General features: G+C 40.3%; 2 protein-coding genes across 7 annotated transcripts in view; one reads left to right on the plus strand and one right to left on the minus strand.

Moving 5' to 3' along the window:
• dlg5a (discs, large homolog 5a (Drosophila)) overlaps positions 1–3,489 on the minus strand; it is a 221,687-nt gene extending 218,198 nt beyond the window's left edge. For all 6 annotated transcript variants that reach the window (XM_059946690.1, XM_059946688.1, XM_059946689.1 and 3 more), the window contains exon 1: positions 3,321–3,489. The gene's annotated coding sequence lies outside the window, so the exon portion shown is untranslated. The remainder of the gene's footprint in view (positions 1–3,320) is intronic.
• Positions 3,490–3,573: 84 nt separating this feature from the next.
• LOC132379110 (elongation of very long chain fatty acids protein 6-like) overlaps positions 3,574–20,813 on the plus strand; it is a 167,893-nt gene continuing 150,653 nt past the window's right edge. The window contains exons 1-2 of the mRNA XM_059946691.1: positions 3,574–3,647; positions 12,786–12,913. The gene's annotated coding sequence lies outside the window, so the exon portion shown is untranslated. The remainder of the gene's footprint in view (positions 3,648–12,785; positions 12,914–20,813) is intronic.

A 20,813-nucleotide genomic window follows, 5' to 3' on the forward strand; every position in this document is an offset into this window, starting at 1 on the left:
AGTCTTTGAAGACCACGACCTCCAGGTCCAAACAAAACCAAATCATGCACAACCTACAATAGGCACCAGAAACCCCTGAAAAATTATCATCAAAGAGCTTTACAAAAGATTTTGAGAATCAGCTGGACTAACACTAGTGTACTGGGGATGGCCAACATGAAAAGCATCTCCACCACGATAAAAGCCATGCCAACATCGATGAGTAGGTCATGTCATCAGGATGCCTAAATCACATCTCCCCAAACATATCCTTTACTCACAGTTGAAGGAAAGTCAGCGAGCCACTGGTGGACAAAGGGAACACTTCAAAGGTAACATCAAAATCAGCCTGAAGAAATTCAACATTACATCTAAACACTGGGAAGAAAATGTACTCAAAAGATACACATGCAGGAAATCGGTTCAAGAGGAGGCTGCACTACATGAGAGTGACCTTCGCTGTGCAGCAGAGAACAAGTGGCAGCTACAAAAAGAGGGACTGAACAACCAAAAGACCCAACCACTAACCACAGCCACTACTTACAGGTGCCCACACTGCACCAGAGTATGTGGATCCCAGCAGTCTTCACAGTGGCCTGAATACCCAGCAACAGACAACCCCTTAGGAGAACACTTTACTCGACTCAAGTGACTGCATTACTACTACGACATGCTTCCCCAATCTCACACACTCATTCAGAATTTCATAGGCAGATATCATTACTCAGTTAAATTAGCACTATGAATGTCATTCTATTTTCAGTATCTCTCAAGTAAAGAAGTGCATTACTATGTCAAAGCTGTCTCTGGCTCTGAGATGGATACAAGCAATGGAAAACATACATAAATTGCAGTTTTATTCTCATAAATCACCAATGCACAGTCAGAATAACCACTGCACTGTCTGTTCTGTGCAAACAACTGTCCATTCAGCTGCATATTGGGGCCAGCTCCTGTAATGCTAAAATGTACATCACACTCATGCCAAAAGTCACACATAAACATACACAAAGTCAGGCACCAATAGAGACAAAGCATAGGTAAACATCCTCAGTCTCAACATCAGACTAGTGTACAAATACATTTTCAAAAGACAAGCCTGGCTTTCATCCCAGAAACAGGGAATTTCAACAGGACTCTCAAACTCAAAAAAAACTTCAAAAACAGTTACTTTCCCCAAGCAGTAAACTTTAGTTCCTTAAGGTAGTCATAGCCGGGACTGGTCGTGGGAATAAGATCCCACTACCTATTAAATGCTCACAATAGCACGCGTCTCAAATAGCATCTGACAACCAAGTCCATCTCCTGACATTCACATGTAGCTACTAAGCCCAGCAGAACCATTTTTACAAACAGAAGGGGCAAAAGCATCACAAAATCAGTCGTTTTGGGCAGATGGAGCTCGTCAGCTATGGTTGGCAACTCATCTAGAAGGAAAACTGATCTCAAACCTCTACTGCATTGTGGTTATACCTCGTGGAGAAGGCTTCACGGGTAAACCCAAAGGAAAAATCTGGAGCCAAAGTCCCTATAGCAATCCTACATTGAGTTCAATGCTGACTGTCAACACCTGCAATGCCACTGGTGCTAAACTATATCAGTCTCTGCTATTCCTTTGGATTCATCAGCTGCGTGGAGAGGGGGGAGCCTGCTGCATAGGCAACAGCTTGCTTTCAATATTGTACTGCCCTGACTTGCTTATGACATAGACAGCTAGGACACAATATCCATGGTCAACCCTGACCAACGGAGAGCTTCAGAAGGCTGATCAACAAACATATCCACCCACACCTCCCCAGCACCACCAGTACTTTATCGGATAATTTCCTGTCAATCATTTTATGTACAGACACTCCTGTGTTTGCGTCACTTTATGGATTTACAATCAATGTATTTCTCTTGGTTTTTAAAAATTATTATTGTTCTCTTTAGTTTGTGTTTATTTTAGCTGCATTGGAGCTGAAGTAGCAATTATTTTGTTCTCCTTTACTGGTACACTTTGCATGGTTCATGAACATCTTCTTCCTCTTTGCCTTCAGATTTCTCAATGGACATTGAACCCTACCTCACTACTTTCTTGCACCACTTGTTTAAGCTAACTTGTTAAATTAAAGGACTGCCTTATTTCTTATTCTAATTCACAGTTTTTATTACATATTGCAATGCACTGCTGCTGTATAACAACAAATTTCACGACTTATGCCCATGATTATTAAACCTCAAGCTGGTTCTGAAATGACATTAAACAACATTGAATTACAACTGGATTACTACCATATATAAAAACGGAAGACACAAGAGTAGAACTTCTCAGATCAAGACATCCCAATGCAGATGTTCACCTGAAACACCAACAAACTCTATTGACACTGCTTTATCTGCTGAGTTTCTCCAACAATTAGTTGTTTCTAACCCCCCCCCACCGGAAAAAAGATCATACATTCTGACCTTATGCCTTCAAACACATGCACAAGATGAGTGGTAGATCAGGTAGAAAGTAGAGTGGGAACTAAATGGGTGAGATTAGTGAGTCACATAATGGGGACAAAAAGGGCAGGGAGAGGAGAGTGATCAGGGTCAGGTGAACGTGAAGTGAGAGAGGTGGGCAAAGAAGATGATGCATAGGGAGCGGTACAAGTAAATAAGAGAATAGGGGCACGATGATACTGCTGCAGACGACGAGAATAGGAAGTTGTATACAGGGGATGTTTTGGGGAGTGTAGGCGGAATGAAGGCCATGGAGGACTGCTGGATTGTGGGGGAGGGAGTGAGGATCTGCCGGTAAGATTAACTTCTAGATGAGTGAGGAGGGTGTATAGCGAGTTCGGCAGGGAGGCTGCACGAAGACAACAATGAATTGGGGGGGGGGGGGTGGCATGCTGGAGATGATCTGAGCAAGGGACGCGCAGATGGTGGTTGCAGAGGGTGTGTTGTGCTTGAGGGGTTATCTTCAGGAGATAATGAGCGGGAGTAGTTGTGCAGGGGAGTGTTATGTTGGGAGATGATCTTTTTGGAAGGTGTGTGGTAGGTGTTGATCTACGGGAGATGATGAGCAGGGGGAGTTGTGCTGGGGTGATCTGCGCGACAAAAAGGTGTGTTGTGATTTGTACGGGATGATGTGCAGGAGGGTGTTGTGTTGGGGTAATCTGCAGGAAGGAGATGATGTGCAGGGGTGGTGTTGAGTATAGAGGTGATCCGCAGGAGATGATGTGCATGGGGTGCGGGAGTCTGAGATGCGCTTTGGCAGTGGTGGGGACACACAGCGAACGAACACCCACCCACCCTGCCCCCGGGCGGGCCGCTGCCACCACAGACACTCCCAGCGCCACCCTCCCGCTTACCTTAGCGCTCCCCAGCGATCCTCTGTTATCTGCTCCGCAATGAACTTGAATGGCGAGAAGCCGGCGCTGCTCGATACCGGTTACAGAGGCCGTTCCTCGGCCCCATTCCCGCTCCGAGGGCGCGCTGTCTCTCCCTGTTCGGCCACTGCGTGACGCCAACTCCAGGCACTGGTTACGCATGCGCGCAGGTCGGGGAGGGCAAAACCGAGCGCAACTCCCCACTGCGCGTGCGCAGGTAGCCCTCGGCTTGGTACGATGACGTACCGAGCCTTGCAGGGATCGCACACTGCGCAGACGCGACTGGTCATCTGCCGGCCGGAGCAGACGGTAACCCAACTCGGCTATTTTTTTTGCTGCGCAAGCGCCTTTAATTTTATTCGATGTTAAAGCGCGTTGATGCGGTAGCAGTGATTTTTCACACATAAGTATATGAAAACTGGAGTAAGAGTACAATTTGTGATGATTGCGTTTATTTCCCCCTTCCTTGGTGCTGATGGGCCTTATGTATGCAGTTTACGGCCAAGTTTTCTACATTGTGTAATCAAGACCTGAGAAAACTGAGTTACAAATCTTCGTTGAGAAGGAGCACACCTGAGAATAGACCCTTCAGCCCACAATGTTGTGCGACTTTTTAACATGCTTCAAGATCAATATAACCCTTCCCTTCCACGTAGCCCTCCATTTTTCATCCATGTGCCAAAGTGTCTCATAAATGTCCATAATGTATCTGCCTCTACCAGCATCCCTGCAGCGGTTCCATGCATGTACCACTCTCCGTACAAAACTGCCTCTGATATCCAACACTGGAAAGCTATGCGTCCTCATATTAGCAATTTCTGTCCTGGGAAAACGTCTCTGGCTGTCCACTCTATCTATGCCTCATTTATAGTATATATACCTTGAAGAAGTCAGCTGTCATCCTCCTTCATGCTAAAAGGTTTGCTAAGCCTGACCTAATAAGACAGGCTCTCTAATCCAGACGGCATCCTGATAAATATCCTCTGCAAATTCTCTAAAGCTTCCACATCCTTCCAATAGAGAGGTGATCAGAATGGAAAATAATACTCCCAAGAACACAATACTCCAAAAATAAAAAAGAATGCTGCATTTTGTTATCAAAAATATTACTTCCTGCCATAATTCCCAAGTATGGTAACTTGGGAATTATGTTACTGTGGCTTTATCCTAACTCAGAATAAAATTTCTTGTTTTTTATAAACAAGAAACAACCTGCTGGTGCATCAATTGTGAGGGGAAATTAATTTTCAAAATTTTGGGTGGAAATCCTATATCAGGACCCGAAATTTTGACAATCCCTCTCCACCCACAGTTGCTGTGCTACCTGTTGAGCTCCTCCAGCAAACTGTTTATTGCTCCAGATCTCAGTATCTATAATCTCTTGAGTTTCCTCTGTTATTTATATACAATGACTATTAGAGCAGTGAGTAGTAAACTATTTTAAATATGAAAAATATTGTATCTTTATTACACCTTACCTGTTCCTATCAGTGGCCCCAACTTGCTTTCCAGGGAACTTAAATACTTGTTGAAGTTTGATCACGTTTGAGACAGAGTCAGGGTCAGTGTGGACATGGTGGAGGATTACAAATACCTGGGGATACGAATTGAAAATAAACTGGACTGGTCAAAGAACACTGGGGCTGTCTACAAGAAGGGTCAGAGCTGTCTCTATTTCCTGAGGAGACTGAGGTTCTTTAACATCTGCCGGACGATGCTGAGGGTGTTCTACGAGTCTGTGGTGGCCAGTGCTATCATGTTTGCTGTTGTGTGCTGGGGCAGCAGGCTGAGGGTAGCAGACACCAAAAGAACCAACAAACTCATTCATAAGGCCAGTGATGTTGTGGGGGTGGAACTGGACTCTCTGACAGTGGTGTACATTCCATCTTGGACAATGTCTCCCATCCACTCCATGATGTACTGGTTAGGCATAGGAGTACATTTAGCCAGAGACTCATTCCACCGAGATGCAACACTGAGCGTCATAGGAAGTCAAACTCTACAACTCCTCCCTCGGAGTGTCAGACACCCTGAGCCAATAGGCTAGTCCTGGACTAATTTCCACTGGCATAATTTACTTATTATTATTTAATTATTTATGGTTTTATATTGCTATACTTAAACACTTTTCTTGGTTGGTGCGACTGTAACGAAACCCAATTCAATAAAGTATGTCTGTCTGTCTGTCATTTCAGTGCTGCCAATTTGCTGTTAGATCGCAATATCAGAATCATGTATAGTGTCACCAGCAAATGTCGTGAAATTTGTTGACTTTGCAGCAGCAGTACAATGTAATACATAATAATAGGAAAAAAATTACAGTAAGTTTAAAATAGTTTAAATAAATAATACAAAAATAAAAATTAAAAAGTAGCAAGGTAGTGTTCATGGGTTCAATATCCATTCAGAAATTGGGGAAGTAGCTGTTGCTGAATTGTTAAAGTGTGTGCCATCAGGCTCCTGTACCTCCTCCCTGATGGTAGCAAAGAGAAGAGGGCTAATCCTGAGTGATAGGCATCCTTAATAATGGATGCCGCATTTTTCGAGGCATTGTGCCTTGAAGATGTCCTGGATACTATAGAGGCTAGTGCCCATGATGGAGCTGACTAAGTTTGCAACTTTCTGCAGCTTATTTCAGCCTTATGCAACAGCACGCCCCCCCCCCCCCCCAACATTTATACCAGATGGTGATGCAGCCAGTTAGAATGCTTTCTGCAGCACATCCAGGACCTTGAAACTGCTTATTCTTTCTACTTCCAATCGGGCTGGTGTCTCTTCACTCTTTTTGAAGTCCACAATCATATGTTAATGAATGTAACAGTTTCACTAACATACTGTTAGGGAATATTTTGCATTTAAGTGAATATAGCATATATTAATTGAAGCAATAACCATTCTTCAGTTCTAATTGTAAATTGCAAGCAAGCTTGCCCACATTCTAAGAGATTCTAAGACACGACCCACCCAGCCAACACACTCTTTGTCCCTCTTCCCTCCCGGAGAAGGTTCAGGAGCATGAAGATTCGTACGGCCAGATTTGGGAACAGCTTCTTTCCAACTGTGATAAGACTGCTGAACAGATCCTGACCCGGATCTGAGCTGTACCTTCCAAATATCCGGACCTAACTTGCACTACCTTACTTTCCCTTTTCTTTTTTCTAATTATGATACATAATTTAAATTTTTATTAAATTTACTTCGATTTGTACTTCAGGGGGCGCGAAGCACAAAATCAAATATTGCTGTGATGTTTGTACACTCTAGTGTCAATTGTTTGGTGACAATAAAGTAAGGATATGCTTTATAAAATAGTGATGACCATGAAATGTTTGCATATGCATCAATCAAACTTAAGACAATGAGATTGTATTAATTGTACTGCATCAACAATGGGTTTGAGTTTGCAATAAATTCAGGGAAGTTTGCAATTAGCTTGTTCCATCTAAGGTATTTGAACATTCAGTTGTCTCCCACTGTAGATATACAATTCAAAGAAAGCATTATCAATGCAAGGTTTTGAAGTAAACAATGTCATTGTAACTATTGAAACTATTGAATCACCTGTTGATCTCAAGGGTATAGAAATGTGATGTAGAAGAAAGAATGCCTACCTCTTGTGGTGAACCATTGAGCACATCTACATGGAATGCTGTCATAGGAAAGCTGCATCAGAGATCCCATCCACCCAGGTCATGCTCTCTTCTCACTGCTGCCATCAGGTAGAAGGTACAAGAGCCTCAGGACTTGCACCACCTGGTTCAAGAACATCATGCTCTTGAATAAAAGGGGATAACTACATTGAACTTAACTTGCCTCATCATTGAAGTGTTCCCACAACCAATGTCTCACTTTCAGGGTCTCATTATTTATTGCTATTCATTTATATTTGCATTTGCACAGTTTGTTGTCTTCTGCACTCTGGTTGATCTTTTATTGATCCTGTTACAGTTACTATTCTATAGATTTGCTGAGTATGCCCATAAGAAAATGAATCTCAGGTTTGTATATGGTGACATATGTACTTTGATAAGAAAATTTACTTTGAACATTTAACTTTGAATGAAGACTTTTATATCACCAAGCTTCAGTGTCTCTCTGATTACTTCACTCCCAGTCACAACACTATAGGTGCTAGAAATCTGAAATAAGAATATAAGAACTAAGACCAAGAGCAGATCACTCAGCCCTTAGAGGTTATTTCACCATCCATTGCCACTCATCAGCCTTGTAAAATCATAAGACATAGCAGCAGAATTAGGTAACTCAGCTGTCGAGTCTGCTCTGCCATTCGATCATGACTGATTTATTTTCTTTTGTAACTCAGTTCTCCTGACTTCTCACCACAACCTTTGATGCCCTTATTAATTAAGTATCCATCAACCTGCCAGCTGCCTACAGAAGTGGTGGTTTCGACTTCAACATTTAAGAGAAATTTTGTAAGGTACATAGGTGGGAAGGGTATGAAACATAGAAAATAGGTGCAGGAGTAGGCCATTCAGCCCTTTGAGCCTGCACCGCCATTCAGTATGATCATGGCTGATCATCCAACTCAGAACCCTGTACCTGCTTTCTCTCCATACCCCCTGATCCCTTTAGCCACAAGGGCCATATCTAAATTCCTCTTAAATATAGCCAATGAACCGGCCTCAACTGTTTCCTGTGGCAGAGAATTTCACAGATTCACCACTCTCTGTGTGAAGAAGTTTTTCCTCATCTCAGTCCTAAAAGGCTTCCCCTTTATCCTTAAACTGTGACACCTTGTTCTGGACTTCCCCAACATCGGAAACAATCTTCCTGCATCTAGCCTGTCCAATCCCTTTAGAATTTTATACGTTTCAATAAGATTCCCCCTCAGTCTTCTAAATTCTAGTGAGTATGGAGAGCTATGGTTCAGTTGCAGGTTGATGGAACTAGCCAGATTAATAGTTTGGCACAGACTAGATGGGCCAAAGGCCTCTTTCAGTGTTGTAGTGTTCTATAACTCTAACCTCCACTTTAAATATTAAGTCAAGTCAAGTTTATTGTCATTTATCTATATACATGTATATAGAAACAAGACAATGTTTCTCCGAACCAGTGTGAAAAGCAAAGTAGTACACTTAACTCACGATAACTTATGAAGGTAAGGATAAAACTTACAGGTGGATCACACATAAATATCTAACTAAAGTGCATCAGTATTAAAAGTTATAATGTATGGAACGTATTAACCAGTGACACTTCGAATACGTTTCAACAGGGAGTTCAGAAGCTGAATGGCCTGGGGAAAGAAACTGTTTCTTATCCTGACCATTCTTGTATTTATACATTGTAGTCTCCTGATCAATGGTAGAAAATCAAAGAGGATGCTGGATGGATGGGTGGGATCCTTATAATAATACTAAGAGCCCTGCGTACTCAACACTCCTGATAAATGTCTCTGATGGATGGTAGGGAGACCCCAATGATCCTCTCAGCCATTCTCACAGTCCTTTGTAGGGACTTTGACTCCAATGCTCGACCACTGCCACACGAGATGGAGATGCAACTTGTCAGACATATACCCAATGACTTGACCTCTACATCCATCCATGGCAATGAATTTCATTCATTTACGACCCTCTGGCTAAAGAAGTTCCTCCTCATTTCTATTCTAAAGGGACATCCTTGTATTCCATGCTGTTCCCTCTAGTTCTAGACTCTCCCACTACTGGGAACATCGTCTCCACATTCACTCTGTCTAAGCCTTTCTATATTTGGTAGGTTTCAATTAGATCCCTCCTTATTCATCTAATCTCCAGATAGTACAGGCCCAGAGCCATCAAACACCACACTCCACATACATTAATCCTTCCATTTCTGGAAATTCACAAGAAAGCTCCTTAGGGCCCTCTTCAGGTATCTTTTAACCAAATTTTTTTCCTTCCATTCATATCCAAATTTGGGTCAAATTCAATTCTGAATAAAATCAATGAGTCTCCACAGCCAGTCACTGTAGAGAGTTTCAAAGATTCCCCATTCATTGCCTGAAATAATTTCTCCTCATTTCAGTCCTAAGTGGTCCATCTCTTATTTTGAGACTGTGTTCCTTAGTTCAAGACTTCTCAGTCAGAGGAAACATTCTTCCCAATATTACCTGGTGTACCCCTCTAAAAAATATTGCACTTTTCACTGAGACCATCTTTCATTCTGAATTACAAAGAAAGATGCCTCATCTAGTCAATGTATTCACAAATGTTAGAGCTGCCTTCCTAGGAAACAGTCTGATGAAAGTTCTATTGTAGGTATCCTTTTGTTAGGTAAAGACACCCCCAGGTAAATCGGATAGAATATTTTATGTATGCTCTCACCCAATGCCCATCATAATTGTTGAAAGTTCAAAATAAATTTATTATCAAAGTATATATGTCACCATTGACTACTTTCATTTAGATTCATTTACTTGCAGGCATTCACAGTAGAACAAAGAAGTACATTAGAATCAATGAAAAACTAAAGTTCAAAAGTTCAAAGTAAAATTTATAATCAGAGTAGATACACATCACCAAATACAACCCTGAGATTCTTTTTTGTGCAGGTATACTTAGTAACTCTATAGAACAGTAACTGTAAACAAACTGTGCAAATGCAGATAATAAATAAATCACAATAAATAATGATAATGAAATAACAAGAGTAAAGAGTCCTTAAATGAATGTAAGTTATCCCCTTTTGTTCAAGAGTCTGATGGTTGAGGGGTAGAAACTGTTCTTGAACCTGTTGATGTGGGTCCTGAGGCAATTGTACCTTCTGATGGCAGCAGCGAGAAAAGAACATGGCCTGAGTGGTGAGTATCTTTGATGATAGATGCTCCTTTTCTATGGCAACATTTCACGTATTTGTGCTCAATAGCTGGGAGGCTAGGAAGCAAACAATGTACAAACGAAGACAAACTGTGCAAGTACAAAAATAATACATAAATAATGCCGAGAACATGTTTTGTAGAGTTGCGATCCAATATCTTTACTCTTGTGCTCAAGTTCTACAATAGTAAAAACCAACTTATCATTTGCATTTCAACTGCTGGTTGGACATGAATCCAGATCCTTTTGGAGATCAACATTTCCCAATCACTCACCATATATGAATATTTGATGCCTTTTGTTTTCTATCGCAGTGATTAACTTCCTATTCATCCCCAATGAACCATTTCTTCCATGTTGTTTCTGCCTCACTCAATCTTGAAACCTCTTGTACTTATATCTTGTTTTTGTACTTACATCATGAACCTAGTCTGTTACATCTTTCCTCCTGGGATGATACATGCCAAATCAGCCCAGGATTCATTCTGGCGATTTGTAACTCCTAGTTCTTCCATCGGAGGAAATGTCGAGTCCTCACTCAGTCTTCTAAACACCAGCAGGGATTAGCCCAGCTTGCTCAACTTTTCCTCAGAAGGTCACCTGCCTACTCCAGGAATTAGTGAGGTAATCATTGTGTGCCAAAGGGCCTATAATGTGCTGTAGATTTCTATATTTCTACGTTAACCCTCTCTGAACATAAGAATATAAGAAATAGGAGCAGGAGTAGGTCAGCTGGCCTGTCGAGCCTGCTCCTCCATTCAATAAGATCATGGCTAATCTGGCCATGGACTCATCTCCAACTACCCGCCTTTTCCCCATAACTCTTAATTCCCCTATTGAACCCTCAATTGAATTTAACTTATTAACATCCTGAAAAAAGGAGAACAGTCCTGAATAATTTTTTTAAGATGTGAACTCTCCAATGCACTATGCCACTGCTTCCTACTGTTCTGTTCAAGGGCAATGGTTAGCCTTCCTATTACTTGCTATTGCTGCAAATCTGCTTTTTGCAAATCATGCATTAAGACACTAAGATCCTTCTGGACCTCAAAGCTCTGCAATCTGTCATCATTTAGATAACTGATAAGAATATATTTTTAATATATGACCATAATGGTTTGTTCATCAGAGCAACACACACAAAATGCTTGAGGAACTCAGCAGGTCAGGCAGCATCTATGCAAATGAATAGATAGTTGACATTTCGGGCTGAGACCTTTCTTCAAGATTGGACTGCTCATCAGTTATTCAAAGTACATTTTTTATCTCAAGTATATGCAGTATTCAACCCTGAGATTTCTCTTTCCACAGACAGCCACAAAACAAAGAAAGAAAACCATCACACCCCCATTGCACAAAAAAAATCTTGCAAACAGCAAAAAAAAAAGTGAAAAACATAGAATATAAAACAGTAGAATGAAAATGGTTTGGCTCAGTTCAGTTCAATCCAGCTCTGTGTCATTTGTTAATGTCAGGCTGCATAGCCAGTCCACCACAATCAAAATCACACAAAATAACAACAAAAAAGGGCAACCAGAAACCAGAAGCACATCATAATGTTAACCACAGAGTCCAATCCCAAACTGTGTCATTTAAATCTTGCTCAAGAGGATGCTCTGGCAGCATGTAGCAAGAAGGGAGGCAGAAACCATTCAAATGCAGCAACCTTCCTCCAGGAGCAGCAGACAAGAGGGAGAGAGAGACTGTCACATGCAGACACCTTCCCCCAGCAGCAGCGAGAAAAAGACCAATCACCTGCAGGTAGACAACGCTGAATACCCATTCACCTTCTGCTCTCATCTTCAATGATTTCAGTTTTCCTCAATACTTTAATCAGCAAGATTGACAAAAAGTGGGGTCAATCATGGGTTAGTGCCCCATCTCCAGGCTGCTTGGCCTCGAGGCTGCACATTTTATTTGAAACCTCACTGAACCCCCTTAGAGACAGCAAAGCACCAGATCATTCAATCGTGCTGAAAACACACCACCAAGATGTAGATTACAGGCTCCAACAACAGCAGAACCACATTTGAAAGGAAAAGATTAAGTAAAGGAAGTGAGTTTCATAAACCATCTGAAGGATGCGCCCTTGGTTGCATTGTTTGCAGGTGCAATCTTCCCATGGAAGGAAAATTATTTGTATAAATTGTAAAAAGTTGAACATTTAATACCACATCTTGATCAAAAGCAGTTCTAATTGTAGAACTGAATGCTGGCATCAATTGGACAACATAGCCTTCTAGACACTTGCTCTCTGCTGTAGTGGACAATCACAATTCCACTGGATTCCTGCCCCTACTATCACTTAATTCTTGTTTGCTGCCCCCACTCAAATGCTTCCCATACTACAAATACCATGTTCTATTAACTATCCCCTCTGCTGATCACACATTCATCCAAACAAACTGAAAAAAACCCCTCATATCTATTGGATAATCATAAAAGGTGAAGCTGCTGTGTGAATGGTGCAGTCTTTCACTGATTCTATTATTATTATTATCCTATTATGTATTTATTGAGTATGCCCATGAGAAAACAAATCTCAGTGTTGTATACGGTGACAAATACGTATTTTGATAATAAATTTACTTTAAACTTCAAACTTTGTGGCATTTTTGTCTTTCAGGTCTCCTTTCCTGTCTCATATAGTGGAACAAGTAATGAGGGTAGTATCTCTCGGTGGCAATAGAAGGCATCATGTATCATCAAAAATCCATCTTCTGGGCCATGCCATCTTCTTGCAGCTATTATCAGGTAGGAGGAGATACAGAAGTCTGAAATCCCACACCAAGTTCAAGAACAGCTGCTTCCCTTCAGCCATAAATAAGAGAAAATCTGCAGATGCTGGAAATCCAAGCAACACACATACAAAATGCTGGAGAAACTCAGTAAGCACATTGGAAAAAAGCACAGTCGGCAGGACCTCCATTCAATAATATTACTAGACCGCAAAACCTTAATCACTAAAGTCTAGCAATACTGAAAACTTTGCACTAAAATATTTTATTTGTTCTAATTATATACTTCCTTGTAAAAAATACATATAATTTATGTTTAATTTATGTTTCTACTTTTGCCTGTGATGCTGCAATTCCTTCACTATACCTGTCCATCTGTTAATAAACTTGCCTTTGACTTTGTAATGCACTAATATGTTCCACATATCATTCTCATAATCTCCTTGAATATAATTAATACATAATCAATTCAGGCTACCAGATACAGCATAATATAAATAAATGTTTATTGTACAGGAAATACAAGTATCTCAATGAGCTGTCAGTTTACCTGTTCATATCACATGAACTATTTGATAGCCATTGGAAGGCCAGGTGTACCCTCTGCAAACTTGCCATGTAGCTCCAAACTACAGAATACCACAAACTCATGTCTCAACCATGATTTTTGTTATGCCCTTGAGCAATATTGTGGCTGCTTAGATTGTTCACCGTGGAACACCTGCATGGACCCACTGCACTAATCCAAAGTGCAGGAAAGGGTAATCATAAAATGGGGCAACACTGGAGATCTTGGTGCATCACCAGCCAGGAACAGAAGGAGAGTCTGGAGGAAGTGGGTGTGAGGTCTAGGAGATCGGTTTTCAAAGCATTCAGGCATCCTTAGAATTTCAGGCAGCTCATTTACTCTTTAATATCTGTCATCATATATCATTCAATCAACATCTTTGTTGAATTGGGTGGCTATGCAGATTGAGCTCAATACCTGATGCAACAAATCGAACAACGCAAGGGGAGAAAAGATCAATTAGCGAAGGCTGGAAAACAATTCAGCAGAGGTGAGGGTGGGCTAAAGATCTAATCCTGCCCAATATTTATCCTTGAACCAGAATCAACAAACTAAGTGATTCTTTTTGTTTTATAAAGGACATTGCGGTCTTCAACAGTGATTCATCTGAAAGATTTTTTAGAAGGCCCTGAGGTCAAGAAGACTGCTGTATGTGTGCATGTTGTTTCACTTCTTCTCAGCTGGGATCATTGTAATATCAATGGAAGGAGTATGGCTGACCAGGAAATAAACTCAGTGGGGATTTCCATGATTTTTTTTTTCTAGGTTTGCATTAGGAGAAGCTCCAAATGGCTTAAGGATGGGGATGGGATCGGAATGGAATGGGGTTGCTGATAACTTTTGAGAAAAATGAAGATTACAGTATTCACTTTTTGCTCAAATTCAAGAGAAAATGACAAACAATGACTCTCACCTCTATTTCATCGGCTAGTATGGGTGTGCAGGAATGTTTGTAATCTATTACAACCTAGGTTCGTGGTCTGATTGGCAACTGAAGTCAATTGTGGCACGCATTTAAAGTTCCCTGACTTCATCACATCATCATCACTGAGGCCTGACAGGGTCATTCTGTCAGAAACTTTAACACAGTTTGTCATGATAGTTCCTTGGGAAGACTGGATTGAGGAAGTGTTTGAATGTAAGAAAGCCAAATACCAGAAGCTGATAGAGCAGTGCCAGAGACAAGGGTGGAGGACACAACATAAGCCTATAGGGGAGGATGTAGATGTTTTGCTGGCTGCTCATTGTGCAGAACCTACTCTCTGCTTGGTATTACGGTTGCTGCAAAGAAAAGAGTAACCAGGACTGTCACAGAGGCTACTGATCGTGCCTCCAAATGGCTATGGATCAAGAGATGTGACCCGTGGACCAATGCTGCGGGAGACAAGCCAGGGCCTGATCAACCCTGGCTGGGTTACGTGGATGAGAGTATCAATGTTGAAAGACCTGAAGCACCCGAAGATCCCAGGTTACATTACTGATGATGTGTTCCAGCATATCTTAAGATGTATCTCAGCACCATGATCCATTTTCCATGTTTCTAGTAAGTTCAAGGATACACTTATTAGTGCTGGAGAATATGTGGTAAAGAAGCAGATTTTATTTATTTAGGGCTTTTTCTTTCTCTGCCATTTTCCTTTACACTCACATGCAAAGAAGCGCATGTTCATAATTTGTCTCCAGATTCTTTACAATATATGAAATTGCATTATTTTAATAGGCCACTTCTAAAACAAAACACAGCAACATAGGTCACAATTGCATACAATCCACTGCATCTGTATTAGTAATAATTGTCCTACAACTTATTCGAATTTTTTGTTGCATACACATATATTTTTCTTGACCAACAATGTGACTCATGAATTCTTGAAGGAATTGTTTTGTGGTTTGAATGTAAACCACATTGTATAAACCAATTTCATTGTCTTACTTTCCTAATTCAGATGAGATTGTCAACTTGACACTTGAGCTCTGTTTCTCTTAGTTGCTGCCTGACTGGCTGCATATCTCCAGCAACTTCTGTATTTCTTTATTTCTTGTATCTGGCAATTTTTGATTGTTCAATTTAATAGCCCTCATTTTCATTGTGTGTTTAATATTTTAGTAATATTTGAGTTATTTTGTGTATATATTAAGTATTTTTGTTTGCTTAAATAATTAATTAAGGGATAATTGTAAAAATATGTTAATTGCATATGTCATTAAGCTACCACATGATTAGTGTGTGCCTCGCTTAAAGTAAACCTCAAACTACACCCATATTTTTGGACTCCCATGAGTTGAATTAGTTGAATGTTTTGAGGTTACAAAGCACAACATTGGCAAAATTTAAAATGAACCCGACATGGCTATCAACCTGTTAAAGTGCAGTGAGATGTTCAAACTAAGAAAAATGCAGAGGAACATCAAGTTTAAAAAAAGCAGCCCAGCTCGTGGAGACAGTCGAGTTTTAAGTCTCTGGATCCACAAAGCAATGTCCCCTTGGATCCCATTCCTCCTTACTTTCTCAATAAGCCTTGCATTGGGTACCTTATCAAATGCCTTGCTGAAATCCATATACACTACAGCTACTGCTCTACCTTCATCAATGTGTTTAGTCACATCCTCAAAAAATTCAATCAGGCTCATAAGGCACGACCAGCTCTTGTCAAAGCCATGACTACTTCTAATCATATTATACCTCTCTAAATGTACATAAATCCTGCCTCTCAGGATCTTCTCCATCAACTTACCAATCATAGAGGTAAGACTCACTGGTCTATAATTTCCTGATCTATCTCTACTCCCTTTCTTGAATAAAAGAACAAAATCTACAATCCTCCAATCCTCCAGAACCACTCCCGTTCCCATTGATGAAGCAAAGATCATCGCCTGAGGCTCAGCAATCTCCTCCCTCGCCTCCCACAGTAGCCTGGAGTACGTCTCATCAAGTCCTGGTGACTTATCCAACTTGATGTCCAAAAGCTCCAGCACATCCTCTTTCTTAATATCTACATGCTCAAGCTTTTCAGTCTGCTGCAAGTCATCATTACAATCATTAACACACACAAAATGCTGGTCGGACACAGCGGGCCAGGCAGCATCTATAAGGAGAAGCACTGTCGACATTTCGGGCTGAGACCCTTCGTCAGGACCCAACATTGACGTCTTCATCAGCCCTGACAAAGGGTCACGGCCCGAAACGTCGATGGTGCTTCTCCTTATAGATGCTGCCTGACCTGCAGTGTTCCACCAGCATTTTGTGTGTGTTGCTTGAATTTCCAGCATCTGCAGATTTCCTCGTGTTTACTAAAATCATTAAGATCCTTTTCCATAGTGAATACAGAAGTCTTCTGTTTTAAACAGTCTTCCCTATGTCATTGGTACCAATATGTACCACGACCTCTGCCTGTTCTCCCTCCCACTGCAGGATATCTTGGACACGATCTGAAACATCCCATGTCCAACTTTAAGTTTCATAAGTGGAATCAAAAAGAAATGGGTTCCATTTCAGCGTACATCGCTGAATTGCAGAGATTGTCTGAGCATTGTCAATTCAATAATGGGATTAATAATAAAATAAGTGATCATTTAGTTTGTGGAATCTTAAAAGAAAGCATTCAGAAACAGCTCCTAACTGAAGCACAGCTTACATTTAAAAGAGCAGTGGAAATTGCTGTTTCAATGGAAACTGCAAACAAAGATGCAATTGAGTTGCAATTAGGAATGAAAGTGAGCATGAACAAAATTGCAGCATCTAAACAGAAACCAGCCTGGCCGAACAAATAGTGTTATCATGGCAAGGGCTCGCATACACCAAATAAATGTAGATTTAAAGGCAAAACTTGCAGAGAATGCAACAAAGTAGGTCACATACAAAGAGCATGTCAGGCAGACAAAAATAAATGGTTTGCACAGGGAAGAGGAAATGCTTAAAAATCAAGTTGCAGTTTCAAAAACAGCACTAATCTGCATGCTGTTGATGAAAAATCTGATAATGATGAGAGGGGCATAGGATTGTGTAGTCTTGAGATTTACAGTGTGAAAATTAACAATAGACAAGCAATATGATTTACGGCAGAAGTAAATAGAAAATTAATTAAAATGGAATTGGACACTGGCTCAGCTGTTTCAGTCATTCCACAAAATAAGTTTGAACACCATTACAAAGGTAAAAAATTGAATCCTTCAGATATCCAACTAAGAACTTACAGTATACTAGGGAAAAGATAACTCCTGTGGCATGACAGTAGTAACTGAAAAACAACGACGAACAAGCCATGTTGAGCTGTATGTCGTAAAAACAGAACATTGTGGGTGTGTGACTGGCTGAGACAACTACAACTTGATTGGAGATCCATCCACTGCAATGAAGCTATATGAAAGCAAATTGAGAAATGTACTAGGTGATGCTACAACTGCCTCCATATTGAACACAATGAACCGTTGCCCATCAGAGGACAAACAGCTGTTGGAGCCTACCTCTGTGCCTCTGGATGGAAAGCATGTTGGACCAAGAAAGGACCATGTTGTTCAGAGGAAGCATGAAAGTGATGAAAGCTGTGGTCCGACTACAACAGTTTTTGTAGGTAATGTATTTGAGAAAGCTTCTGATATGTTAATCAGACAGTTTCTTGCAAAATGTGGCTTTGGTTTTAAGATGGAAGGGAGTTCAAGGAGCTTCAATAAAGTTGAAAACATTCAGCTTTTGTGAGTATAAAGAACCAGAATCTGCTCAGTGTATTAAGGTTATTCCATGAATTTCAAGTGGGAGACAAAAAGCTGCTTGTAAAAGTAGATGCAAAGACCAAAGTCTGTTTGGATGAATGGAGGACCAAAATGAAAAGAGTCAATGGAATTACAAAATCAGAGGATTCAGCAGATGACGTTGTAAATGAGGAAACCAAAAGGAGAGATTAGATTGTAATAGATTGATTAATAAGAGAATACTCCGGGGATCTGAAGGACCTTCCCAAGATCAAGATGCACAAACTAGAAGAAGAAAAAGGAGGGAGAAGATGGAGAGAAAGAATGTGAATGAGAAAGGGAATGGTGTGAAAGAGATAAGGAATGTGAAAAAGAAAAAGGGATTGAAGGAGAAGAAAGGTGGCTACCATGATTAGAACCACTTTCTACAGTTTCAGAGGCAACTCCTATAACCACCACAGAGGAGTCCCCAGAACCTGAGATTATTTCACAGCCACAAGTCTCACCTATACATTATCCCACCAGAGTAAGAAATCCTTCACAACGATTAAATAATGAGATTAAATAATGGGACAATTTAAAATTTACTATGCCTTCTTAGCCACAGTTAACTGAAAAAAAGATGGAAGGAGGAAATCCCCAAACAGGGGTGATTTTGATCGTGAGAAAAATAATCGGAAAAAGAAACAAGATACATTTTTAGACCAATTTTATCAATGCAATGATTCAGAATTTATCATAGCTTTTGACTGCAGCGGGCATTAAAACTACCAAAATGAATTTAGTACACCACCTTGTGGTACTCCTCACAGCACCAGAAACATTGTGAATGTCAAAGCACAAAGTGAGGAAATTCTTCATGGGTGTGTCAGTAAATATGTTTCCATCAGTGAAGATGCTAACAGTCAGGCAATATGGGAACTGGTTAGTAATAAGAGGATTACTGGTTAGAGATAAAGTTCTGTTCATGAATTTATCTCAGATTGGAATTACTGAAATAGCGAGGCCTGCTTGTATGGCTATGAACACAAGAAATTTTTAAAAAGATGTGCTTTTGAGATTAAGAGTCACCCAGTCTGTGAAAGTGTACTTGCACATACCATGTAATGGGTTTGATTAATACTGTACTTAATTTGTTTCACTCCATAACCAATATAGCACCTGAGAACACTTCCTCTAATGATTCATTCATATTTCATGTAGAAATGATCACGGTTAGTTTAAGTATAAAACATCTATTAAATTCAGAACATTTTCATTCACTTCCTCTTAAACATTTGTAGTGATTCATATTTAGTTATGAATCAAGTAATTTTAGCCAACATTGTAACTGTGATTCCAAACTAATCCTTGCCCTTTATCTTTAATTCTTATTTTAGCTGTTTAAAACCTATTAAATGTACGTATCAATGTTGATAAAACCAGGAATTGGTTTTCCTGAGAGAAAGATATTATAGACATTGTGATGCTAAACTTGTACTGATCAGATACCTGTAGATGAATATGTCTCATTCATTTGCATGTTTTTCCCTGAAATTAAAGCAGGTAGATTTAGGTCAACAGATTTGGAGTTAGCTATCATGTCAGAAAGAGCAAAAAGAACAGTACCTTGTAAAGAGACATTTTCATTGCTTTGCTATTGTAGAAAGAATCATATAGAGAAAAGACAAAGCTACCGGCTCATTTTAACTCTTTCTCAGAAGGAAGTATGAAAGCATTCTTTCAGCATTATTAAATAGAATGAAATGTAAAAAATTCCTGGGGACACTCAGTGACATTCTTTAGGCAGTTCTAGAATCATTGGCATATAGAACATAAAACAGTATATCAGGGTATAGGTCCTTTCCCACGATGTTGTGCCGACCTTTTAACCTAATCTAAAATCAATCTAAACTTTCCTTCTCACATAGCCCTCCATTTTTATTTCATCCATGTTTATATCTAAGAGTCTCTTAAACTTCTCCAGTGTATCAGCTCCTACCACCACCCCGGTTGCATGCACTCACCACTCTTAGTATAAAAAAATTACCTCTGACACCTCACTTATAATTTCTTCCAGTCACCTTAAAATTATGCCCTCTCGTAAAAGCCATTTCTACCCTGGCGAGAAAAATGTTTGGTGGCTACACTACCCTTTTCATCTTGTATGTCTTTATCAAGTCACCTCTTGCCCTTCTTCAATCCAAAAAGAAAAGTGCTAGCTCTCTCAGCCTATTCTCATAAGGCATGCTCTCTAATCCAGGCAGCAACCTGGTTATTCTCCTCTGCACCCTCTCTAAAGCTTTCACATCCTCCCTATAATGAAGCAATCAGAACTGGACATAATATTGGAGGTCACAACTGATCATAAATTTCCTTGGAAGCAGGTAAATTCCATGAACAAATGAAATAAAATGCTGCCTTCCTAATAGAGCAGATCTTTTCAAACAATTTAGGAATTAATTTCTGGATTTGTAAGCCCAACTGGGTTGAACTAGGTGAGGCAACACTTAACCTGCAAATCTGTTTTGGTCATCTGCTGTACCTAGTACTCCTGATGTGGCCTCCTCTTCCTTGTTAAGACTCGACATGGATTCGGGGACCACTTTTTTGAGCACATTTACTCCATCCGCAAAAAGCAAGATTTCCTGGTGACCAACCATTTCAATTCTAATCCCCA

The sequence above is a fragment of the Hypanus sabinus genome, chromosome 21, assembly GCF_030144855.1.
Source record: "Hypanus sabinus isolate sHypSab1 chromosome 21, sHypSab1.hap1, whole genome shotgun sequence".
In the NCBI taxonomy this organism is placed as follows: Eukaryota; Metazoa; Chordata; class Chondrichthyes; order Myliobatiformes; family Dasyatidae; genus Hypanus; species Hypanus sabinus.